Source organism: Hylobates moloch, unplaced genomic scaffold (assembly GCF_009828535.3).
Source record: "Hylobates moloch isolate HMO894 unplaced genomic scaffold, HMol_V3 SCAFFOLD_11, whole genome shotgun sequence".
Taxonomy (NCBI): Eukaryota; Metazoa; Chordata; class Mammalia; order Primates; family Hylobatidae; genus Hylobates; species Hylobates moloch.
In genome coordinates this window covers 730,060-756,262 of record NW_026652286.1, presented here as the reverse complement: position 1 = coordinate 756,262, position 26,203 = coordinate 730,060, and the positions used below count along the sequence as shown (strand labels likewise).

The 26,203-nt window shown below is 44.4% G+C and overlaps 1 protein-coding gene and 1 long non-coding RNA gene across 25 annotated transcripts in view; one reads left to right on the top strand and one right to left on the bottom strand.

Annotated features, from left to right (window-relative positions):
* The window catches only part of CELF1 (CUGBP Elav-like family member 1), a 91,829-nt gene that overhangs the window by 43,619 nt on the left and 22,007 nt on the right, over window positions 1–26,203 (bottom strand). The window contains exon 1 of one of the 24 annotated variants that reach the window (XM_058447049.1): window positions 17,240–17,258. The exons of the other annotated variants lie outside the window; for them this stretch is intronic. The gene's annotated coding sequence lies outside the window, so the exon portion shown is untranslated. Of the gene's footprint in view, window positions 1–17,239; window positions 17,259–26,203 lie in introns of those variants that run through there. 24 annotated transcript variants of the gene reach the window in all.
* Window positions 904–24,267, top strand: LOC131384667 (uncharacterized). Its single transcript, XR_009215763.1, has 3 exons — window positions 904–1,454; window positions 3,716–3,834; window positions 23,604–24,267. It is a non-coding gene; the product is annotated as an uncharacterized LOC131384667 (long non-coding RNA).

Genomic DNA, 26,203 nt, shown 5'->3' with positions numbered 1-26,203 from the left:
AGAAATGTGACCATAATTTAGGAGGTACCAACTTTTACTGGGATAGTGTGTCTTGAGAAGGCTCTGTAGTGATTATCACAGATGGTAAACAGCAAGTTAAATTTCTACTTGTTAAGAGTTCTTCTGGAAGATGTAAAGGGCCAAGAAAAGGCCAGGGAACCACGTTTCCCTCCAAATTTTACATGGAACACAGTTTGAAAAACTGTGTTATTATGTGATTGGTTTTCATAGGCATCACTTCCACCCTCTGAGACCAGACTCAGACTGCAAGCTAGTCAGGGAATCTCCAAGATAAAGAGAGCAAAAGGGAGATCTGGAGTTGTTAAGAAAGACCAATACATGAAAGGGTAAGGGATTGGTATCTTAAGTCCCGGAGAACATAGCAGCCCTCAGGGGGCTAGGAACATTTTAACTGCCAGGCCAAGAGAAAGAAAAAAAAAATGAATTTCTTAAAAAAAAAAACCAACCAAACAAACGAACAAAAAACAAAAAACCTCCACATAAACAGGGTATCATCCTACTCCTAAGCCACCAAGACTTTTTAAAGGAAACCTCAAACACACACACACACACACACACACACACACACCACACACACACAAATAAACAACACTGTACTCCTCCACACAGGATTCTGTCACCTGGAGAAGGGCAAATGAATAGTCCAATACACAAAAAAGGTTGTTTGTTTTGAGATGGAGTTTCGCTCTTGTTGCCCAGGCTGGAGTGCAATGACGCGATCTCGGCTTACTGCAACCTCCGCCTCCCAGGTTTAAGCAATTCTTTGCCTCAGCCTCCTGAGTAGCTGGGATTACAGGCATGCGCCACCACGCCCAGCTAATTTTGTGTTTTTAGTAGATGGGGGTTTCACCATGTTGGTCAGGCTAGTCTCGAACTCCTGACCTCAGGGGATCCGCCCACCTCGGCCTCCCAAAGTGCTGGGATTATAGGGGGTGAGCCACCATGCCTGGCCTCAGAAAAGTTATATTTTTTTAAAGCTTTGTCTTCCCAGTTTTGCTTTTCCTATGTTATTTTATTGCCTATTCTGTGAGAAAACTGAAATGCTTTGGGGAGAGAGAAAAGCTGAATGGAAACTAAAAGCTTTGACTGTTTTACATCTTTCATTTCTGTGGTGAACCAAAGGGCACATGCTCCATCAGAAAGCCTGAACTGTTTGTACTGTATTTCCTTGGAGCTCCACGGATGTCTGTTTCTATTAACATTATCTCTACCTTTCTCTATCACAATGCAAGAACCAGGAAGTTCTAAAGAGAACTTTAGAACCAGGTGGTTCTAAAGCGGAGTAAAAAAGCTAAGAGGGCGGCTGGGTGTGACTGTGCACACCTGTAGTCCTAGCAACTTGGAAGGCTAAGGCAGGAGCACTGCTTGAGCCTGGAAGTTTGAGGCTGTAGTGAGCTACGCTGGCACCACTGCACTCCAACTTAGGCCACACAGTGAGACCTTGTCCCCCGACCCTACTCCAAAATAAGGCTAAAGGGAAAAAAGAGCAAAAAAAAAAAAAAAAAGTAGGGAACAGCCAGGTGTGGTGGCTCATGCCTATAATCCCAGCACTTTGGGAGGCCGAGGCAGGTGGATCACTTAAGGCCAGGAGTTCCAGATCAGCCTGGCCAATGTGAGAAAACACCGTCTCTACTAAAAATACAAACATTAGGCCGGACGCAGTGGCTCACGCCTATAATCCTAGCACCTTGGGAGGCCGAGGGGGGGGGGGGGGGGGGGGGCCCCCTGGGGGGGGGGGGGGGGGGCGGGGCGGCGGAAAAGGGGGAAACCCCCCCCTCTACAAAAAAAAAAAAAATTAGCTGGGTGTGGTGTCTCAAAAAAAAAAAAAGCCGGACATGGTGGCGTGCACCTGTAATCCCAGCTACTTGGGAGGCTAAGGCATAAGAATCACTTGAACTCGGGAAGCAGAGGTTGCAGTGAGCCGAGATCGCGCCACTGCATTCCAGCCTGGGCAACAGGGTGAGATACTGTCTCAAAAAAAAAAAAAAAAAAAGTAAGGAAGTAGGGAGAGTGGCGAGAGCAAGATGAAGGGCAAGCTAGCTGAGAGTTCCAATATTATCTGCCTGCGATAAATGTTTAAAGACATTTAAGATACAACCTCATAAAGTTTTTTAATTGTTCTTGACTGACAGAAAAGGCTCTCAGATCCTCTAAAAGCCTTTCTTAGAATAGGCAAGGTAATAAGCTCTTTATTCTTGGTGTTTTCTACTGGCCTATACAGCTTGTATGCTGAGTAAATGACAAAGCATTGTCTTTCCCAGGATGACTGACACTGACTCAGTCACCATCAGCAGCTCTTACATAGCACGTGCTAGATCACAAACTCCAGAGACAAGGGCCTGTGGCACAATGATGTTCAATAACATACATAAGTCCTAAACCCATGAACTTGGCCTCATTAGTTAAGACTTACTGTTTTTTTTTTTTTTTTTTTTTTGCTTTTTTGTCTTTTGTTTTGTTTTGTTTTGTTTTTTTTTGAGGGTCTCGTTCTGTTGCCCAGGCTGGAATGCAGCAGTGTCATCTCGGCTCACTGCAACCTCTGCCTCCTGGGCTCAAGCAATCCTCCCACCACGGCTTCCCAAGTAGCTTGAACTACAGGTGTGTACCACCACGCCCGGCTAATTTTTGTATTTTTTGTAGAGAAGGGGTTTTGCCATGTTGCCCAGGCTGGTCTTGAACTCCTGGGCTAAAGCGATCCACCCCCCTTGGCCTCCCTCACAAAGTGCTGGGATTACAGGTGCAAGCCCCCGCATCTGGCCAACTCACTCTTACTAACAATTGTTAGTAAGCAACCTTAAAATTCCTTGAAAAACTTTTTTGATATAAGACAGGGAGCTAATAAAGAATTTAGCCAGAAAGAAAAAGAATTTAGCTGGGTACAGTGGCTCATACCTATAATCCCAACACTCTGGGAAGCTCCGGTGAGAGGACTGCTTGAGCCCACAAGTTTGAGACCAGCCTGGGCAACATCGTGAAACCCTGTTTCTACCCAAAAAGAAAAAAAAAAATTAGCTGGGCGTGGTGACATGTGTCTGTAGTCCCAGCTACTCGGAAGGCTGAGGTGGGGGGATTGCTTGAGCCCAGAGGTCGAGGCTGCAGTGAGCTGTGATGGCACCACTGCACTCCAGCCTAGGCAACAGAGCAAGATTGTCTCAAAAAACAAAACAAAAAAATAATTTAACAACTATCCAGATTAGAGGTTTTTAAACGATCTTAAAAGCAGAAGTGTTTTTCTCCTAAACATGAAAGTCAGGCTGTTCAGGTCAAAGATAGAGGAGGGAGAGGCAGGCCCCAACTATCAGTCTCTCTTGGCCCTCAGGATAACCTCTTGGGAAATATGAGGCAATCTCTCGGGAAATATGAGAACGAGATGAAATAATTCAAAACAATAGATAATTCACCAATATTATATCTGGCTTTGACATGAATGGTTTTTTGAACAATAAATTTTTCTATCTTTAGAATCAATGTATTTAACATACCATCAGTGGCAATAAATGTGCATCTTTAAATTGATGGAATATGGCATTTAAAGTTTGTAAACCCTTATCACCTAAAAGTAAACAGAAATGTCTAGACATTTGTAAAGTGGCATTAAGTAAGAGCTAACATTTTTGAGCATTTACCATACACTATGACCTGTTTTGGGTGCTTTACATTTAATCCTCATATGTACGCTATCTCCACTTTGCAGATGAGAAAAGATACAAAGAGATGAAATGACTCCTCAAGATCACAGAGATCCGGGCTAAGAAGGCTGCTTCAGGTTAAAAATTGTCTCCAAGGAAGCTCGTGCACATAACCCACAGAAAGGTCTGTTTAAATGCTAAGGGCCATAACGTTGAGTCTGACCCTTTTTTTTTTTTTTTTTTTTTTTTTGAGACAGTCTCTCTCTGTTGTCCAGGCTGAAGTGAAGTGGCATGATCTCGACTCACTGCAACCTCTGCCTCCTTGGGTTCAAGTGTTTCTCGTGTCTCAGCCTCCCAAGCAGCTAGGACTACAGGCACAAGCCAGCAGGCCCAGCTAATGTTTTGTATTTTCAGCAGAAACAGGGTTTCCCCACGTTGCCAAAGCTGGTCTTGAACTCCTGAGCTTAGGCAATCCACCTCCTTGGCCTCCCAGAGTAAGCTAGGATTACAGGAGTGAGCCACTGTGCCTGGTTTTTTGTTTTGTTTTGTTTTGAGATGGGAGTCCCACTCTGTGGCCCAGGCTGGAGTGCAGCAGCATGATCTCTGCTCACTGCAACCTCCGCCTCCCGGGTTCAAACAATTCTCCTGCCTCAACCTCCTGCGTAGCTGGGACTACAGGCGCTCGCCACCAAGTCTGGCTAATTTTTTTGTATTTTTAGTAGAGACAGGGTTTCACTTTATTAGCCAGGATAGTCCTGATCTCCTGACCTCATGATCCACCTGCCTTGGCCTCCCAAAGTGCTGAGTGCTGGGATTACAGGCATGAGCCACCGTGCCCGGACTTTTTTTTTTTTTTTTTTTAGAGATGAGGGATCACTCTGCCCGGCTAATTTTTTTGTATTTTCAGTAGAGACAGAGTCTGGCCATGTTAGCCAGGCTGTCTCAAACTCCTGACCTCAAATAATCCGCCCGCCTCAGCCTCCCAAAGTGTTGGGATTACAGATGTGAGCCTCCGCACCCTGTCCAAACTTTTAAGTGGAAAAGAGAAAAAAGACAAATAATAGAAATAACTTGGGAAAAGTATATTCTCTTTAAAGTATTACTTTTTAGTCAGCTTGCAATGCCCTTTACTTCTTTCTTCCTGTTACATGCCTAGCTCAATAAGTAAGTTAGGCCCCCTGCTTTGGAAAACTCCATGTTCACCTACTCTCATGCCCCAGAGAGCCAAGTAATCACATAAAAGGATCAAGTGGGAAGCAGACCTCTCAGGAGCTGGAGGCCTGTAAACCCAACAATGCTTTAGGCTAAACTTCAGACTAAACTTTATGCTAAACCGTGTGAAAATGGACAAGTGAGATTTCCTGAAGACAAAATCCACAGCTTTCATCAGATTCTATAAGGGGTTCACAACCATTCTTAGAATGGTCCCCTCTGGGACTTCCAATAGTCTAGATTAATCTAGACTAACACTAAGTCATCTAAAACTATAATTGTATTTTCTCTAAACAAGTTTTTAAACAGCTATCTAGTCCACATCACATACGATTCACCTCATTTAAAATGTTGTTAGTGATTTTAATCTCATTTCAAAATGTTGTTAGTGAACTGTTTCAACTGACTTTCTCATTTATATTCACATCCACAGAACACCTGAATAAAAGTAACACATATCAGACCTTCAATTGTTGAACTTAATTCCCCAGTTTATCTGGTGTAATTTGTAAAGTTTCTATGAACTTTCCTGAATTGAGACATACTTGCACTTCCTAGTTTTTTGGGGGTTTTCCCCCTTGAAATTGCAGGTACTATAAAAGCAACGTGGTGGGCAGCACCCCCTTCTTTTTTTTTTTTGAGACAGACTCTCACTCTGTCACCCAGGCTGGAGTGCAGTGGTGCGATCTCAGCTCACTGCAAGCTCCGCCTCCCGGGTTCACGCCATTCTCCTGCCTCAGCCTTCCGAGTAGCTGAGACTACAGGCACCAGTCACCACGCCCGGCTAATTTTTTGTATTTTTAGTAGAGATGGGGTTTCACCGTGTTAGCCAGAATGGTCTCGATCTCCTGACCTTGTGATCCGCCCACCTCGGCCTCCCAAAGTGCTGGGATTACAGACTTGAGCCACTGCGCCCGGCCACCCTTTTTTTTTTTTTTTTAAAACAAAATATTTCGTAATTATTCCTTCCTATTTTAATTTTTCCATTTCCCCAACTTTAATTAATTAATTATACTTACAACCATATTTTGGTTTATCTTCTACCAGGATTTCTTCCATGCATACAATAAAATGTACAAACACTCAAATACACAAAATTTTCCTTTTTTTTTCGCCCCTCCAGATGGAGTCTTGTTCTGTTGCCCAGGCTGGAGTGCAGTGGCATGATCTCAGCTCACTGCAGCCTCTGCCTCCCGGGTTCAAGCAATTCTCCTGCCTCAGCCTCCCAAGTAGCTGGGACTACAGGCGTGCACTACCACGCCCAGCTGATTTTTGTATTTTTTAGTACAGACGGGGTTTCAGCATGTTGGCCAGGCTGGTCTTGAACTCTTGACCTCAAGTGATGGGCTCACCTTGGCCTCCCAAAGTGCTGGGATTACAGGTATGAGCCACCATGCCTGGCCTCAAATACACAGAATTTTCAAATTCAATATTATGCTAAGTATCATACTGCACAACCTACTTTTTTGCACCTAACAATGACGAACATTTTCTCGTAAGCAGCCATTATTAAAGGATCAAAGCCACAAATGGCCTAAAGCTTGACTCTGCCAATAGCATTCTTGCATATTCACAACCAATAAATAGAACAACTATTTCATAAAACATAATTATTAAATCCTCAGAAATCATACAAAAAAAGTAGTAGACGAAAGTTGGATGGGAGTGGGCTCTTTATTCTCCTCCTTCCTCCCTAATCTAGCTCACCTCCCATTTAGTTATATGATCTTTCCACGAGTACATAAGCACCTAAACCAGAGGTCGTCTCACCTGAGAGGCACTCTATTTTAGAGGCACTCAGATGAGGCAAACAGAGCATGCAAAAAACATTTTTAAAAATCTCTTTTTGGCCAGGCATGATGGCTCATGCCTGTAATCCCAGCACTTTGGGAGGCCAAGGCAGGAACATCTCTAGCGTCCAGGAGTTTGAGACCAGCCTCGGCAACATAGCAAGACCCCATCTCTACGAAAAAAAAGAAAAAAAAATCAGACAGGCATGGCGGCACACGCCTGTAGCCCAAATCTGGATGCTGAGGTAAGAGGATTGCTTAAGTCCACAAGTTTGAGGCTGCAGTGAGCCATGATCGTGCCACTGCACTCCAGTCTGGGTGACAGAGGAAGACCTTGTTTCAAAAAATAAATTAATAATTTTAAAAATCTCTTTTCCTATTTCCTCCCCAAATGCCCACACACTGGGTGTAACTCTCAAATCCTCCGTATTTCCTCTCTGCTCCCCAAACAGCTTCCTACTGTGGTGAGAGCTGGGAGGTGGGAGGAGGAATCTAATTCTTTCTATAGTTCCTGTTTCTTTCCCATGGCAGTACTGTCAACAACGGACAACAAATTGCTGAATGCAGCAGTAGCAATTTACATATGGTAGCTAAGCTAACGCACAGCTTTCTCTGGGCAGAATTACTAACGCTTCTACCTATCATTGCAGTTTGAACCCAATGTTCCAGGCACATCAGTGTTAAGTATTTGCCTGGTGGCTTCCACCTTCAAAGGCACAGGGAATGTGATACACAGAAATAATACACAGAAGTGAGGGAGGTGGAGGAAGTGGGAGCTCTGAACCCACCAAGGGAGGGTGCTAGCTACAAGGACTGTGACACCAGACAAAGTACCTAATTCAAACCCAAAGGCTCGGCCGGGCGCGGTGGCTCACGCTTGTAATCCCAGCACTTTGGGAGGCCGAGGCGGGCGGATCACGAGGTCGGGAGATCGAGACCACGGTGAAACCCCGTCTCTACTAAAAATACAAAAAATTAGCCAGGCGTGGTGGCGGGCGCCTGTAGTCCCAGCTACTTCGGAGAGGCTGAGGCAGGAGAATGGCATGAACCCGGGAGGCGGAGCTTGCAGTGAGCCGAGATTGCGCCACTGCACTCCAGCCTGGGCGATAGAGCGAGACTCCGTCTCAAAAAAAAAAAAAAAAAAAAAAAAACAAACCCAAAGGCTCAGTCATTCAACCTTTCCATAATATTCATGATCACTTGCTCAAATTTGGCATGTTCTAAGGCCACAGTTCCTTCTTAGTTTCACTGCCCTGCCATGAGGCCAAATCTGTCTCATCTAGTGAGTCACTACTGCTCCTCTTTCCAACTGCATTTTGATTTCAGCCCACTTGTGCGGCTCATCAGGGCTGCACCATATGTTAGTACCATGTAGGCAGAATGTGACTAATTTTTTTCTCAAGCACTGTCAGAGTTACTTTTAAAATCACCTTATAATCTTGATGTCTCTTGCAGAGTCATTATAATACATAACCTTTGGAAAGGACTATAATTATTTTTCTGAGTGCTCAAAGGAGTTTGTTCTGCATTTTCATTCCCATTTTTCAGATGAAGGGACTAAAGGGAAGATGAGGGATTAAGAGACCTGGGTTCCACAACCAACCACTGGGACTTGGACTTTCTTGAGTCACAGTGCTGTATTTGGTAAAAATAAGGCAGCTTGTAAAATGCTTTTTATTGGGAAACTCAAAATATTACTTTGCCTCTCTTTATTTATTTATTTTTTTAGATAGAGTCTCGCTCTGTCACCCAGGCTAGAGGGCAGTGGTGCGATCTTGGCTCCCTGCAACCTCTGCCTCCTGGGTTCAACATGGTGAAACCCTATCTCTACTATTAGCCGGGCGTGGTGGCAGGCGCCTGTAATCTCAGCTACTTGGGAGGCTACGGCAGGAAGAATTGCTTGAACCCGGGAGGTGAGCTGAGATCACGTCACTGCACTCCAGCCTGGGTGATAGAGCAAGACTCTGTCTCAAAATAAAAAATAAAAATAAAAAGAGAAAGAAAAGGACTGAATGGCCCATGGACCACAAATGTTTTTTGAATTGGTCAAGATCATAAGTGAGTGAAAGTAATGCTCTAATACACTAAAAGTAAAATAGAGATGACTTGCAGGTTTAGCTAGTATCACCAAATTCCCCCAAATTTAGTTTAAAAGGAAGGGGAGCAGCTGCTTCCACCTCCTCTAGGCAACCTGCCTCTTCTCCAGCAATAACAGCAATAATGGTTGCTACAGCTGATAATTAAGCTCATCTCAAGACAGTTTCTTAAATCTTCCAGGTATTGCAGATCCTATGTTTATTCTATCAACTCTTTAGGGTAACTGCTTGACTGACATTGCAATTATTAGGCCTCTCCATCTCCATTAATAATACTCCTTTTTTTTTTTTTTTTTTTTTTTAGACAGAGTCTCACTCTGTTGCCTAGGCTGGAGTGCAGTGGCATGATCTTGGCTCACTGCAACCTCCAACTCCCAGTTGCAAGCAATTCTCCTGCCTCAGCCTCCCCAGTAGCTGGGACTACAGGCCCAAGCCACCAAGCCTGGCTAATTTTTGTATTTTTTTAGTAGAGACAAGGTTTCACCGTGTTGGCCAGGCTGGTTTTGAACCACCTCAGGTGATCCACTTGCCTCAGTGTCCCCAAGTGCTGGGATTACAGACACGAGCCACCACGCCCAGCTCACGAATATTTTTCAATGGATAATATCACTTGCAAAATATAAAAAGGGATAGTATCTCATCAATATTGAAAACTGAGCTGAGCACAGTGGCTCACACTTATAATCTCAGCACTTTGGGAGGAGGCCTGCTTGAGCCCACAAGTTCCAGACCAGCCCAGGCAATATAGTGACTTATCTCTACAGAAAAATTTAAAAATTAGCTGGGTGTGGTGGTGCGTGCCTGTAGTCCCAGTTACTCGGGAAGCTGAGGCGGGAAAATCACTTGAGCCCAGGAGGTCAGGGCTGCAGCGAACTGTGATCATGCCACTGCACTCCAGCCTGGACAACTGAGAGACAGCCTGTCTAAAAAAAGCAATCAGAAAAAAAAAAAAAAAAAAAAAGATATGCCCTTTGAATTCAGCAATCCCAGTTCTAGAAATATAGCTTACAAATAATCTTGTATCTGATGTATACAAAGTATGCAAAGGGGCATTCATAAGAACACTGTTTATATCAGCAAAATCTGAAAACATATGCCCATTAATTGAAGGCTATTAAATACAGTATAGCCATACAACAGAACACTATGTAGCTATTAAAGAAAGTAAGGCAGCTAGCTGATCAAAACGTATTCATATAATAAGAAAGGAATTACACATGTCTTGTATATGAACAGAGTATCTCTGGATGGATAAAGAAATAATTGCTAACAGTAGTTGTAGAGGTGGAACAGTGGTTGAAATGTTTACATGTGAACACGTTACCTATTCTACAGAAATTTTTTTTTTTTTTTTTTTTGAGACGAAGTTATGCTCTTGTTGCCCAGGCTAGAGTGCAATGGCGCAATATTGGCTCACTGCAACCTCCGCCTCCCGGGTTCAAGCAATTCTACTGCCTCAGCCTCCCAAGCAGCTGGGATTATAGGCACCTGCCACCACACCCAGCTACTTTTTTGTATTTTTAGTAGAGACGGGGTTTCACCATGTTGGCCAAGCTGGTCTCGAACTCCTGACCTTAGGTGATCGACCTGAAGTGCTAGGATTACAGGCATGAGCCACTGTGCCCAGCCTACTGAAATTTTTTTAAAGAAAACTCGAGCTTTTGGAGCACAGCAACCTAGCCTGCAGACGCCATATCCCCTTGTCCACTTCCCCTTGCAACCCGTAAGTCCATTCCTACCACTTAAAAAAAGGAAAACTCGTGGAACTATAAAGCACAAAGTAAAGAAAAACCTCAACTCATACTCTTTTCCAAAACAGCATTTTGGTTTTGTATTTTTTTCCTGCTTTGCCTGAAACTTGTGTGTGGAAACTGTCATTGTCCAGGTGATCCAGCAGTATATCATAATTATATCACATCACTTTAAATGATCCCAGCAACTCAAACAACGTTCAGGCAGCTGGGACCTCAAACCTCATGTATGGCCTTTTACAAAGTCTGAAGCTATTTTCAATCACTCAGCTATATATCTATACATTTTCTTCAATCAACCTTTCCTGCCAAGGCAAAGTGCAACATTAGCTGGATTCCAGTAAAGGCAAGGGACAGGGTGAGATAATATGTCAAAACAAGTTCTATAAATACAGCTTTTGGCTTGTATCTCAAAAAGGAATCAAAAGAGCTTCAAGTTTAAACAGAAAAACCCTACAGTCCCTGCAGTATCTTACTTGAAGGCTCTAGAGAACAGAAGACCCCAGGGATCTGGAATCTTATTTATCGCACTGTAATATCTTATCTCCCTCTCCCTTATCTCAGGGGGAGGTTTAGATGCAATTGCAAGCTTTATCATTCCAACTCTGCATCTCCCCTGCTCTTTTCTTATCTTACCTCTACCCTACCAAACACATCAATTTCCTTCCTCTCTGTGAGGCTGCTCCACCTCTTAGGCAGACAGGCCCAACACACACAACATACAACAGTCTTTCCCTTAGCACTAGCCACCTAACTTCTATCATCTCCAAAATCCTTGACCAAGCAGCCAAGAACCCTGCCTGTACCATCTGCCCCAACCTCACCATCAAACACACGGGCACTCATGCAGGATGCTTCCATATGGTCTTGTTTCAGGAGCTTTGCCCTGTTCTGTTGAAAAGCAGGAAACTTTATTTTCTTTCCGTTCTTAAATTCTTAATTCTATAAAACTAGAGAAACCAGAAACTACTTCTGTAGACACACTTCCTGAGACAGTTAGGTTATAGGCCAGAAAATGCAAATTTTGTACCTCTGCTTCAGCCAATCAGGGAATATGTTCAGCAAAGCTTGATTCACCCTAAAGGACGCACAGCCCTAGCACAAATTCTATTCTATTATCACTTTTTTTAAAAAGTTACTTTGGCTGGCCTGTAATCCCAGCATTTTGGGAGGCCGAGGCAGGTGGATCACTTGAGGTCAGGAGTTTGAGACCAGCCTGGCCAACAAGGTGAAACCCCATCTCTACTAAAAATACAAACAAATTGGCCCAGTGTGGTGGCAGGAACCTGTAATCCCAGCTATTTGGGAAGCTGAGGCAGGAGAATCACTTGAACCGGGAGGCAGAGGTTGCAGTGCGCTGAGATCACGCCACTGCACTCCAGCCTGTGCGACAAAGCGAGACTCTATCTCTAAATAAATAAATAAATAAGGTACTTCAATTATCATGTTTTCATCACTCTGCAATTGTGCTCCTAAAGGTGCTTCTCGCCGGGCGTGGTGGCTCACGCCTGTAATCCCTGCACTTGCACTTTGGGAGGCCAAGGCGGGTGGATCACGAGGTCAGGAGATCGAGACCATCCTGGCTAACACGGTGAAACCCCGTCTCTCCTGAAAATACAAAAAAATTAGCCGGGTGTGGTGGCGGGCGCCTGTAGTCCCCGCTACTCGGGAGGCTGAGGCAGGAGAATGGCATGAACCCAGGAGGCGGAGCTTGTAGTGAGCTGAGATCGCGCCACTGCACTCCAGCCTGGGCAACAGAGCGAGACTCTGTCTCAAAAAAAAAAAAAAAAAAAAAGGAGTGCTTCTCACATTTAAATACCCACTTAAATCATCTGTCACATCCTTCAAATCACTCCTAAAAAAATCTTAACTGTTCCACAAAATTTAACATGTCAGTGCTTTGATTTCATTTTTACAAAAACAAGTTCTTAAAAAAAAAGCCAGGAGATCTATCAATCAAAAAAGCAACTACATTTTTAGAAAACATCTACTATATACCCAGAACTAAGGAGGGTACCAAAAAAAGGCCCAATCCCTGTCCTTAAGGAGTTTACGGTTTTGTTCAGAAAATAACGACTTGCACTAGAAACAAGAAACATGGGACAGCATCTATCTAAGGGAAAATGTTACCATAAATGTGAAAGACTTAAAAAATCTCAGGAGAGCTGATTCTTATTTCCCTGTCTAAATCAAATTTTTGTGCCATTTCATCACACTGTCCATGGTATAATACATTTTTTGCTACCCTCCACTGAATTACATGGCCTACTAATAATTCCCTCATCATCATTTCTTTTGAACAGACTTCTCTGTGTTCTCCTGTCACTCTCACACAGATTCTAAGTTTATGGATATGGCAAAACTTGCTGGTTCTCCCTTCCCATGCGCCCCTTGTAAGGGCATCTCCGGAAGATATGTGGTGCAGGAAACGAGGTAAAGAAGCGGGCCGGGCACTGTGGCTCATGTGTAACCCCAGCACTTTGGGAAGCCGAGGTGGGCAAATCACTTGAGCTCAGGAGTTCAAGACCAGCCTGGCCAACACGGCAAAACCCTACCTCTACCCAAAAAATACAAAAAAATTAACTGGGCATGGCGGCATGTGCCTGTAGTCCCAGCCACTCAGGAGGCTGAGGTGGGAGGATCGACCCTGGGAGCAGAGGTTGTGGTGAGCCAAGATCGCGCCACTGCCCTCCAGCCTGGGTGACAGTGAGAACCAATCTCTTCCCACGCCCCACCCCCACCCCAAAAAAAGGCTAAAATTAATTCTGCTTTCAATATCTTCAGTAAATAGTCTGGTACTAGTGGAGATAAACTAGTAATTTTAGAGATGTTTCACAAACTTGTTACTTGGCTTGCTGTTCTTTACCGTCAATAAATGAATTAGAGGGCCAGGCGTTGTGGTTCATGCCTGTAATCCCAGCACTTTGGGAGGCCAAGATGGGCGGATCACGAAGTTAGGAGATCGAGACCATCCTGGCTAATACAGTGAAACCCCGTCTCTACTAAAATACAAAAAAATTAGCCGGGCGTAGTGGCGGGCGCCTGTAGTCCCAGCTACTCAGGAGGCTGAGGCAGGAGAATGGCGTGAACCCAGGAGGCGGAGCTTGCAGTGAGCCAAGATCGCGCCACTGCACTCCAGCCTGGGCGACTGAGCAAGACTCTGTCTCCAAAAATAAAAAATAAAATAAAAAATAAATGAACTAGTACAGTTGATGGTGATCTGCAAAACCAATATCATATAGTTATTTTCATAAGGAAATTCTAAAATAAAAATGGGTTTAGACTGATTCATAATTTAATAATCTCAAATAATAAAGTGTGCTAATAAAATAGACAAATATTTACTACAAACCCACAATGTACCCTATACCTAGACTCTAGAGTCATACCACTGCTTTCTAATCCCAGTTTTGCTGCTTGCTAGCCAGGTAACTGGGGAAATTGTTTAACTTCTTCATAAATACCTCTGTTTCTTCATGCACAAAGTGGTTACAGAAACAGTATCTACCTTACAGGATATTTGTTAGAATTAAATTATTTATATATGTAAAGCATTTAGAATAGTGCCTGACACGGGCCGGGCGCGGTGGCTCACGCTTGTAATCCCAGCACTTTAGGAGGCCGAGGCGGGCGGATCACGAGGTCAGGAGATCGAGACCACGGCGAAACCCCGTCTCTACTAAAAATACAAAAAATTAGCCGGGCGTGGTGGCGGGCGCCTGTAGTCCCAGCTACTCGGAGAGGCTGAGGCAGGAGAATGGCGTGAACCCGGGAGGCGGAGCTTGCAGTAAGCCGAGATTGCGCCACTGCACTCCAGCCTGGGCGACAGAGCGAGACTCCGTCTCAAAAAAAAAAAAACAAAAGAATAGTGCCTGACACAAAGAAAGTGCTCAATAAACATTTCCTACTATTATTATTCTGGGCACTAAGCTTGGTGTCTATGGTGGAAAAGAATGAGTCCCAAAAAATTTCAGTCTGTTACATGATGATTCTATCTCTTCAAAATAAAGTACCTGATCTTAAGATGTACTGTACAACGCTCAATTGTTATGTTACTCAAAGACAACAGGTTCATCTGTTTACTGAGCTAGAAACATAGTATGTAGTTTCACTTTTTAAAATGCAACAGCTATGCTAATTTTTTTTTTTTTTTTTTTTTTAGACAGGTTTCGCTCTTGTTGCCCAGGCTGGAGTGCAATGGCATGATCTCAGCTCATCGCAACCTCCATCTCCCGGATTCGAGAGATTCTCCTGCCTCAGCCTCCCGAGTAGCTGGGATTACTGCCACCAAGCCTGGATAATTTTTTTTGTATTTTTAGTACAGACGGGGTTTCTCCATGTTGGTCAGGCTGGTCTTGAACTCCCAACCTCAGGTGATCCGCCTGCCTCGGCCTCCCAAAGTGCTAGGATTACAGGTGTGAGCCACCTTGCCCAGCTGAAATTTTTTTTATCATTAACACTTGAAGTAGGCCGGGCATGGTGCTCAAGCCTGTAACCCCAGCACTTTGGGAGGCCAAGGCAGGTGGATCCGAGATCAGGAGTTGGAGACCAGCCTGGCCAACATGGTGAAACCCCATCTCTACTAAAAATACAAAAATTAACTGGGCATGGTGGTGGGCATCTGAAGTCCCAGCTACTACTCCGGAGGCTGAGTCAGGAGAACCCGGGAGGCAGAGGTTGCAGTGAGCTGAGATTGCGCCATTGCACTCCAGCCTGGGTGAGAGCAAGATTCAGTCTTAAAAAAAAAAACGAAACAAAACAAAACAAAACAAAACAACGCCAGGCACAGTGGCTCAGGCCTGTAATCCCAGCACTTCAGGGGGCCAAGGTGGGTGGATCACCTGAGGTCAGGAGTTCAAGACCAGCGTGGCCAACGTGGTGAAACCCCATCTCTACTAAAATACAAAAATTAGCCAGGTGTGGTGGCGGGCGCCTGTAATCACAGCTACTTGGAGGCTGAGGCAGGAGAATTGCTTGAACCTGGGAGGAGGAGGCTGCAGTGAGCCGAGTTCGTGCCACTGCACTCCAGCCTGGGTGACAGAGCGAGACTCTGTCTCCAAAAAAAAGCAAACCTGAAGTAATAAAATAGGCTTCATTTATTTAAAAAAAATTGGGTACCTGAGATTATTCCAAAATATTTCCTAGCAGGAGGGGGAAATGAATAGCTAAGAATTCTGGCAGCAATAGGCTGACAGATCTTGCACCTCCAACTGGACCTGTTAGAGGCCAGTATATCTTCATTATGGATTACCAAACCACTTGTTCTGAGAGCACTTATTCATGTATAAACATTTATTCATCCCTTTCATCAAACCAAAAAAAATTTTTTTTTCGTGAAGCTTTCAAAATGGACACACTGGAAAAATATAAACTAATAAAATGAGACCGGGGAAGTTATAAATTTTAAAAAAGGCCAAGAACAAAAAGAAAGCTAGAATATAGGTGTGCTAATCAGAGTGTCACTTACTGAGGCTGAGCTGTAAAATCAAAGAGCTGCCACTGATTTTAATCTCCAACGACAGGCTCTACATACGGTGCACAATGATTCATAGTATAAATGGGAAAACATCAGGACAGTAAAATGAGATGCGCACTAAGAATAGCCAAGAAAGAGAAGATGAAGCAGATATAATGCCACACTCAAAAGAATTTTAGAACGTCAGTAAATATACAGAATCCAGGAGGGGCTAAGCACCAGGTCCTAGACCCTAAACAAATAAGCATCCAAAACGTACAATGGACAAGGTGCAGAAGAGATCCCTAAGTGATTCAGAGCCAGAAGACATCAGTGTATAGTCACACAGAACTCTGCATCCATACTACACAGCCACAGAAGAAGCTGCCTCAATCAAGGTGTTTCTCCAGCATTTAATAACATCCTTTCCTCTCCTCATTGACTACAGTTACAAATAGTATGTGCAGAGAACTGTCTCATCCCCACTCAGCTGACAACTTCTATTCCCAACACTGCATGCTTATGACTCATGAGGGGATGGGGGAGGGGAGTGAAAGGAAACTGTAAAACAAAGCAACAAACTTGAATTTAGACTTAAACTGACCAGGAGTAAGGAATTCATCTCTGTTTAATTAGAATATCTCATAACAAACCAAGAAAGTATCCTTTTAAGATACAGTAACAAACCCAGTATCTTCTGAAAATAACCCGAAATTTGTCTACATGTCATGTCTTCTGCTATTCCTTAAATAGACACGACACCAAAAGGCATTACAAGACCTCTGTAAGGCCAAACTTTACAAAGCACTCGAACAGCGCAAACAGCATAGGTTGCTGTGGGGCCCAAAGCAACAAGGCATTCCCCACAGTTCCTTTCCTGGCAGAGAGGGAAGTCACCACGCTTAACCCCTACCGCACTCTTCCAAGATGTGCACTAAATCATTTCTTAAAGGGGTGGAGGTGCCTCCATCTTTTTATACTCAAATTTTATGTCAAAAAATTTGTGTGCCAGGAAAGGAATTCAATTCCACCCCAAGAGCTGATCTTTGTGACCTGTAACAAAACAAAGAGGAAAAAAAAACACTACTACTTCAACAAGGTATGTTTCTAACGGAACCCAAAGACCACTTCTGACATCACATTTCCCTGTTTGGTACCCTCTCGCCAAGATTTTGTTAAATACAAATCTTGTCTCCTCACCCCATCCCTAACATCCTGAAGCATTCTCTACAATTTACAACTGACAAACCTAAACACAGCAAAACAACAAAGACAGACAAGTCACCTCTTTCACTTGAAAACCTCAGTCCTCCACAGAAACGCACACAGACAGACAGATGGACGCACGTAAGAACACAAGCTGTGTGCCCTGGCTGAATCCTGAGCAGGTCTGAGCTGGTGTGGGTGCCAAAGGGTGGCCACACGGCCTGGCTAGTGGGCTGCTCCTGCTGTTGCTGTACAAATATAGAAAGCTAAAAAGTGGAACAGCAGCTTCAGCAGAACAGATTCTGCTCCGTGCTCAGAGAGGGAGGAGCAGGGAACTGAACAGCTTTACCCATACATGGTTGCTGAAAGGGGGCCATTAGTGAAAGCCCAATTATCTCACACACATGCATTCTGTTCACATGCTCCAGACAAAAAACAGAAACACACAGGCTGGTACTTGAAGTAAGGTTTGAGATATTCTATTTCAGTCAAGGAACTTCCAAATAATTTCAGTCACTGACACCAAGAATCCCTCAGCCAGGGGAAATGGAAAAGACATTTGAAAACCTTTACTAGGTCAGATTCTTACCAGATCAGCAGTAGTGGTGAGGCTCAATTTATCATTTAAATCCTAAAATTTTTTTTTTTTTCCATAATAATTTTTTTTTTTATTATACTTTAGGGTTTTAGGGTACATGTGCACAATGTGCAGGTTTGTTACATATGTATCCATGTGCCATGTTGATTTCCTGCACCCATTAACTCATCATTTAGCATTAGGTGTATCTCCTAATGCTGTCCCTCCCCCCTCCCCCAACCCCACAACAGTCCCCGGAGTGTGATGTTCCCCTTCCTAAATCCTAAAATTTAACATGCAAAAAAAGGTTATTCTCCATTCGAGTGAACGATGTTAACTTTCACTAGCTCCTTGCTGCTTTCAGAACGAAGGTCTCATTCCAACTGTGTATGTTTTCAGCTCTTTTTTATTTTCTGGTTGATACAATTTAAAATAAACTCTAATATAATTTTTAAAATCTATGTATCAGGATGATGGCTTATATAACCAGAAGCCAAATATTTGTGTTCCAAAAATTATTTTACTTAGAACAATTCATTTAGGTTCACTTCAATGTGAAGTATGTGAAAAGGGTAATTGCTGACCAGAGTGAACTTTCCAACAATAAGAAATGCATGGCTGATTGGCTCAAATGATTCTATTCTTCAGCCCTCACTGAAGTAGTTAGTGCATACCACCTATGTAATTTTATTCCACCCTTATAGAGATGGGGTTTCACCATGCTGCCCAGGCGGGTCTCAAACTCCTAGGTACAAGTGATCCACCCACTTCGGCTTGCCAAAGTGCTGGGATTACTGGCGTGAGCCACCAAGCCCAGCCTGGTTATGTATTGATTCAGTATCATAGGGGCTACAGCACAAATCAAAACCATACTGTCAGTGACCTCCAATCTAGTTCCTAGATGAGATTAACAAGAGATAATAACAAAGGCAGACAGTACGTGACTACTGCACTAAAGCATGGGGTACAAACTATAAATGCTATACACATTAAGAGAAGAGAGGCTGGCCTTGATAGCTCACATGTGTAATCTCGGCACTTTGGGAGGCCGAGGTGGGTGGACTACTTGAGCTCAGGAGTTTGAGACCAGCCTGGGCAATGTGGCGAGAACCCGTCTGTATCCACAAACAAACAAACAAAGGAAGAAAGAAAAGAGAGAAGAGAGACTGAGAACAGACAGACCGACCTAGACTTTCTTGCTTATCCCACCTACCAGAACGCTCATTAAGGGCACCTGCACACCGGGCGTGGTGGCTCACGTCTGTAATCCCAGCACTTTCGGAGGCCAAGGTGGGCAGATCACCTGAGGTCCAGAGTTCGAGACCAGCCTGACCAACAGGGAGAAACGCCGTCTCTACTAAAAATACCATATCAGCCAGGTGTGGTGGTGCATGCCTGTAATCCCAGCTACTGGGGTGGCTGAGGCAGGAGAATCGCTTGAATCTGGGAAGTGGAGGTTGCAGTGAGCCAAGATTGTGCCATCACACTCCAGCTTGGGTAACAAGAGCGAAACTCTGTCTCAAGGAAGAAAAAAAAAAGGCACCTGCGGTATCTTAAATGTGAAGAATACAGGATTTGAACAAGATGATTTCTTTTTTTTTTTTTTTTTTTTGAGACGGAGTCTTCGCTCTGTCGCCCAGGCTGGAGTGCAGTGGCGCAATCTCCGCTCACTGCAAGCTCCGCCTCCTGGGTTCACGCCATTCTCCTGCCTCAGCCTCTCCGAGTAGCTGGGACTACAGGCGCCCGCCACCACGCCCGGCTAATTTTTTTTTTTGTATTTTTAGTAGAGATGGGGTTTCACCGTGGTCTCGATCTCCTGACCTCGTGATCCGCCCGCCTCGGCCTCCCAAAGTGCTGGGATTACAAGCGTGAGCCACCGCGCCCGGCCTTGAACAAGATGATTTCTAAGATCCCTCCATTTCTGAAATTCTGAGTCTGTGGTTTCAACCTAAAATGTTTCATAGTATGAGATTAATACCACACTGCTTATGGAAGCAAAATTATAGTTTTTGCCTACTTTAGAGAAAATATATTCTAAAGTAAGATAAAAATAAATTCAGACCATAACTCAGCATCCACTGTAACATTTCTCATATAACACTTTCAGGAAAACGTTCTTCCATCTGAGACATTTCTGCCTAGCCTGTTGAATAAATTTTAAACCACTATTAAGAAAAAAAAAACAAAAACCCTGTCACAGGGAAATAAAATGGTGGAACTAGAAATGTTTATGCTGATATAACTATGAGATCCTTGATTATAAAACACTACTAAGTTAACCAGTCATCAAAAGGAGTTCCAGGCCGGGCAGTGGTGGCTCATGCCTGCGACCAAGACGGATCACCTGAGGTTAGGAGTTCGAGACCAGAAGGTGAAACTCTGTCTCTATTAAAAATACAAAAATTAGCTGGGCGTGGTGGCGCGTGCCTGTAATCCCAGCTACTCAGGAGGCTGAGGCAGGAGAATCACTTGAACCCAGGAGGCAGAGGTTGCAGTCAGCTGAGATTGTGCCACTGCACTCCAGCCTGGGCGACAAGAGCAAAACTCCGTCTAAAAAAAAAAAAAGCTCCAAAGAAAAAAGCACTGCCTAGCTCCTATCCATTACTGAGGTACACAGCAGGATTCCAGCAGTAGAGGCACATTCATGTCCCATAAAACAGACATGCAAGTATTCAACATGTTATTAAAAGCCTCTTAACACTTAACATAAGGAGACCTCGTCTCTACGGAAAGAAGTAAAAAATTAGCCGGCCATGGTGGCACGTGCCTGTAGTCCCAGCTACTCAGGGGGCTAAGGTGGGAAGATTCCTTGAGCCCAGGAGATCAAGACTGCAGTTAGCCGTGATCGTGCCACCGCACTCCAGCTTGGGTGACAAAGTGAGACCCTGCCTCAAAAAATAAAAAAAATTAAGTAAAAGCCTCTTAAGTAAAAGCCTCTTAACTGGGCCAGATGCAGTGTTTCACCCCTGTAATCCCAGCACTTTGAGAGGTCAAGGGAGAGGATCACTCGAGACCAGGAGTTCAAGTACACCCTGGGCAACATAGACCCTGTCTCTACAAAACTTAAAAAAGAAATCAAGCCTCTTCATTGTATATACTGGCTTATTCATTGTATATACTGGCTTCATTGTATATACTGGCTTATTCATTGTATATACTGTACTGAATTTTTAAAAAATCTGAGCAGTCCTATTATAGCAACTTTGACTTCCCAAAGAGTAGTTTACTGTGAATTAATATGCTTTTTTCGTGTTTAAGATCACAGCTTTAATTACCTGTATGTACTCTACTAAAAATACTTGTGCGAAGGCAATTAAGTAAAAATACAGAACACAACGCAGGCCAGGTGTGGTGGCTCATGCCTGCAACCTCAGCACTTTGGGAGGCTGAGGCGGGTGGATCACCTGAGGTGAGGAGTTCAAGACCAGCCTGGCCAACATGGTGAAACCCCATCTCCACTAAAAATACAAAAATTAGCTGGGCGTAGTGGTGCGTGCCTGTAATCCCAGCTACTCCGGAGGCTGAGACAGGAGAATTGGTTGAACCCGAGAGGCGGAGGTTGCAGTGAGCCAGGATCGCACCATTGCACTCTGGCCTGGGTGACAAGAGTGAAACTCTGTCCCCCATCCCCCCACACCTCCCCCAAAAAATCACACAACAATACACCACAGTTGTGTACATGAAGAGGAACTGCTCCAAGTATAACCTCAAAATCAGTGCCACTGCACTCCAGCCTGGGCGACAGAGCGAGACTCCGTCTCAAAAAAAAAAAAAAAAAAAAAAAAATCAAAATGACTATAAACACGTAACGTGTGGCCTTTGATATATCAGTTCTCCTCCCTTATTTCCTCAAGAGAAATACGGGATTGGACTAGGTCAGGGGTCCATATCTACGGCCCACTGACATTTCATGAATTCCAAAAACTTCCTTATACTATATGTAAAACTCTACCTCTGTATGCATTTGTAAGGAAGTGGATTCACAACTTTTACCAGATTTTCAATTTAAGGACTCAAGACAACAATATACAGCTATTCCATCTCACATTTTTTTAAAAAGTTAAAGTTTGGCCAGGCACAGTGGCTCACACCTGTAATACAAGCACGTTGGGAGGCTGAGGTGGGAGGACTGTTCATTGAGGCCAGGAGTTTGAGGCTGCAGTGAGCTACGATTGTGCCACTGCACTCCAGCCTGGAAAACAGCAAGATCCTGTCTCTTAAAAAAATAAAAATAAAAATTGGGAGGTCGAGACAGAGGTATCACTTGAGGCCAAGAGTTTGAGACCAGTCTGAGCAATACAGTGAGACCCCCACCTCCACAAAAAAAAAAAAAGCCACAAAAATTAGCCAGGCATGATGGCGCCTGCCTGTGGTCCCAGCTACTCAGAACGCTGAGGCAGGAGGATCATTTTGATTCCAGGAGCTCAAGGCTGCAGTGAGCTATGATCACGCCACTGCACTCCAGCCAGACCAACACAGTGAGACCCTGCATCAAAAAAAAAAAAAAGGTAAAGCTTCCAGCTTTTACTTTTGTATCTGTCTCCCAGGCTAGAGTTCAGTGGCAGGATCACAGCTCACTGCAGCCTCAACCTCCTGGGCTGGAGTGATCCTCTCATTTCAGCCTCCCAAGTATCTGGAACTGAGTACAGATGTGTGCCACCTCACCCACTTTATTTTACTTTTTTTTTTTTTTTTTTTGAGACAGAGTCTTGCTCTGTAGCTCAGGCTGGAGTGCAGTGGCACAATCTCAGCTCACTGCAACCTCTGCCTCTCAGGTTCAAGTAATTATCCCACCTCAGCCTCCTGGGTAGCTGGGACTATAGCTCCTGGCTCCAGTTTCTACTTCTAATCCTACCTTGGAGCAAAGAAAGTAGGAGACAAGGCCGGGGGCAGTGGCTCCCAGCACTTTGGGAGGCTGAGGCAGGTGGATCACGGGAGGTCAGAAGTTCGAGACCAGACCGGGTAACATGGCGAAACCCCATCTCTACTAAAAATATAAAAATTAGTGGCCAGGCATGCTGGCTCACGCTGGTAATCCGAGAACGTTGGGAGGCCGAGGCGAGCAGATCACATGAGGCCAGGAGTTCGAGAGCAGCCTGGCCAACATGGCAAACCCTGTCTCTACTAAAAATACAAAAATTAGCTGGCGTGGTGGCACACGCCTGTAGTCCCAGCCACTCGGGAGGCTGAGGCAGGAGAATCACTTAAACTCGGGAAGCGGAGGTTGCAGTGAGCCAAGATCCTGTCACTGCACTCCAGCCTGGGCAACAGAGCGAGACTCCGACTCGGGGAAAAAAAAAAATTAGCTGGGTGTGGTGGCAGCACCTGCAATCCCAGCTACTGGGGAGGCTGAGGCAGGAGAACTGCTTAAACCTGGGAGGCAGAGCTTGCAGTGGGCCAAGATCACGCCACTGCTCTCCAGCCTGAGCGACAGGATAAGACTCTGTCTCAAAAAAAAAAAAAAAAAGAGAAAGACAAATACTTGGGCAGGGGACATGACACCAGAGTATGAAAGACTGGAATGAAGGAGACTGATAACAGGTAGGCAAACAAAGAAGCCACCCATCCTGTCAGCAGAAGTACTATATGAGAACAGCTATTGCCTTATGCCTCAGTTTGTAAAGAGTATATAAAAGAAAAATTAGCCTTCATCTAAGATAATTTTAAAGTGTCTGTTACCAAACCATTTAAGCCTAAAATTTTTAGGTTCTCATGGCAACCTAAATCATCGCACTGCGCATATTGTATATAAAGTGCATATTTAGAGGCTTAACTAGTAAACTCAAAATGTGACATATGTGCAATGTGGGCGACAACATTATTCTGGGAACCTTAACTTTAAAATCTTCCACATTTTATTCTGCAGCCCCAAAGATGATATAATAGAGTCAACTATGCAGAAGATGCAAGTTCAAGGAAGAAGAGGTACAAAGAACATAAATAGAAGCAAAGACATGAAAGACAAGAAGAAAATTCAGGCTATCAGAAAAAAATTCTGAACATGGCTCTCTCCCACTGTGAATCAACCTGTAAAGGAAGGCTTAAAAAAACAAGATTGCTACTGAGGACATATATCAAGATAGCGCTTGGGACATGCTTTAATGTGGGCCCAGTCAAAAGAGGACATAGTCACAGATCAGACAGTTTGGTAAATGTGGCACTGACTCCATGGCAGTCTAGAGAGGATGATGTTTCTCTCTCTTTGGTAGCAGCTCATAGAATATAGCTGTTTAGAATTAAGAAGCGGTGGGCCGGGCGCGGTGGCTCACGCTTGTAATCCCAGCACTTTGGGAGGCCGAGGCGGGCGGATCACGAGGTCAGGAGATCGAGACCACGGGAAACCCCGTCTCTACTAAAAATACAAAAATTTAGCCGGGCGTGGTGGCGGGCGCCTGTAGTCCCAGCTACTCGGAGAGGCTGAGGCAGGAGAATGGCGTGAACCCGGGAGGCGGAGTTTGCAGTGAGCCGAGATTGCGCCACTGCACTCCAGCCTGGGTGACAGAGCGAGACTCCGTCTCAAAAAAAAAAAAAAAAAAAAAAAAAAAAAGAATTAAGAAGCGGTATCAGAGACAAAAGGATGGCTGTGAGACATGAAAACTGGGACAGAGGACCAGACTTTAAGAAGAGGAAGAAGGCTGGGTACAGTGGCTCATGCCTATAATCCCAGTAATTTGGGAGGCCGAGGCAGGAAGATTGCTTGAGACCAGGAGTTTAAGACCAGCCTGGGCAATACAGGGGGACCCTGTCTCTACAAAAATGGAAAAAATTAGCCAGGCATGGTGGCATGTGCCTGTAGTGCCAGCTACTTGAGAGGTTGAGGCGGGAGGATTGCTTGAGCCCATGAGGTCAAGGCTACAGTGAGCCACAATCATGCCATTGCACTCCAAGCCTGGGTGACAAAGGAAGACCAAGTCTCAAAACAAAAAGCCCGGCATGGTAGCTCATGCCTGTAATCCCAACACTTTGGGAGGCTGAGGTGGATGGATTCCCCGAGGTCAGGAGTTTGAGACCAGCCTGGCCAACTTGGTGAAACCCCATCTCTACTAAAAATACAAAAACCCTGCGGCACAAGAATCACTTGAACCCAGGAGGTGGAGGTTGCAGTGAGCTGAGATTGCGCCACTGCACTCCAGCTTAGGCGACACAGCAAGACTCTGTCTCAAAAAAAATAAAATAAAATAAACAAACAGGCCAGTCGCGGTGGCTCATGCCTGTAATCCCAGCACTTTGGGAGGCCAAGATGGGCAGATCACATGGTTAGGAGATAGAGACCATCCTGGCTAACATGGTGAAACCCCATCTCTACGAAAAATACAAAGCATTAGCCAGGCATGGTGGCACTCGCCTGTAGTCCCAGCTACTCTGGGGGCTGAGGTAGGAGAATTGCCTGAATGGGAGGCAGAGGTCGCAGTGAGCCAAGATCACATCACTACACTCTAGCCTGGGCAACAGAGCGAGACTCCATCTCAGACAAAACAAAACAGCAAGACCCAAAATATTATTTTTGAACCCCAAGCTCACTTTTGTATAGATATACCTACTCTAGAAACAATGACAAAAGCATTTGCAAAATGCACCACAAAAACACAAAACAACTTGCCTACCTGGCTTCTGATTTTGCCTTAGAAGTATTTTTGAGGCCTGTTTTGATATTCTTTAGCTCAAAATCATCTCCTCTTGTTAAGCACATTGTAAAGTACTTTAAACTCAATATAGCATTTATCATCATCTCTTCCCTCCCACCTGTTAAAGGACTAGCTTGTTCCAAATATGGCATTATCTTTTCAAAGTTCTAGGGTTCAGGCATGACATAATTCCTTTAAAGAATTATTTTTCTTGTCATGACTGACAAGCATGACTTAAATGGAGATAAACAGGCTACTGAAAAACATTTGGGAATTTTTCTGATTACAACTGCTATTTTTTTTTTTTTTTTGAGATAGAGTCTCGCTCTGTCGCCCAGGCTGGAGTGCAGTGGCGCAATCTCGACTCACTGCAACCTTCGCCTCCCAGGTTCAAGCGATTCTCCTGCCTCAGCTGCCTGAGTAGCTGGGACTACAGGTACCCACCACCAGTCCTGACTAATTTTTGTATTTTTAATAGAGACAGGGTTTCACCATGTTGGCCAGGCTGGTGTCAAACTCCTGACTTCAGGTGATCCACCTCGGCCTCCCAAAGTGCTGGGATTACAGGCGTGAGCCACCGTGCCCAGTGTACAATTGCTCTTTTATGATGAGAGAAAAACAGTGTATAGCTTTAAAATGGGGAATCTACATAAAACTACCTTCCCTTTGAACTCCAGTAGAAGGGCTTTTGCCAATTAAACAGGTCACCTCCACCTGAGGAAAGAGGCAGACGCTGCCTGCCCAGGATGCTGTAGAAGGGATTCCTTCGATGGATAGAAAGTTTCTCTGCATAACTTTTGTAAAGGTCCTCTGCTAACCTCAGAAACCGATTTCACTATGA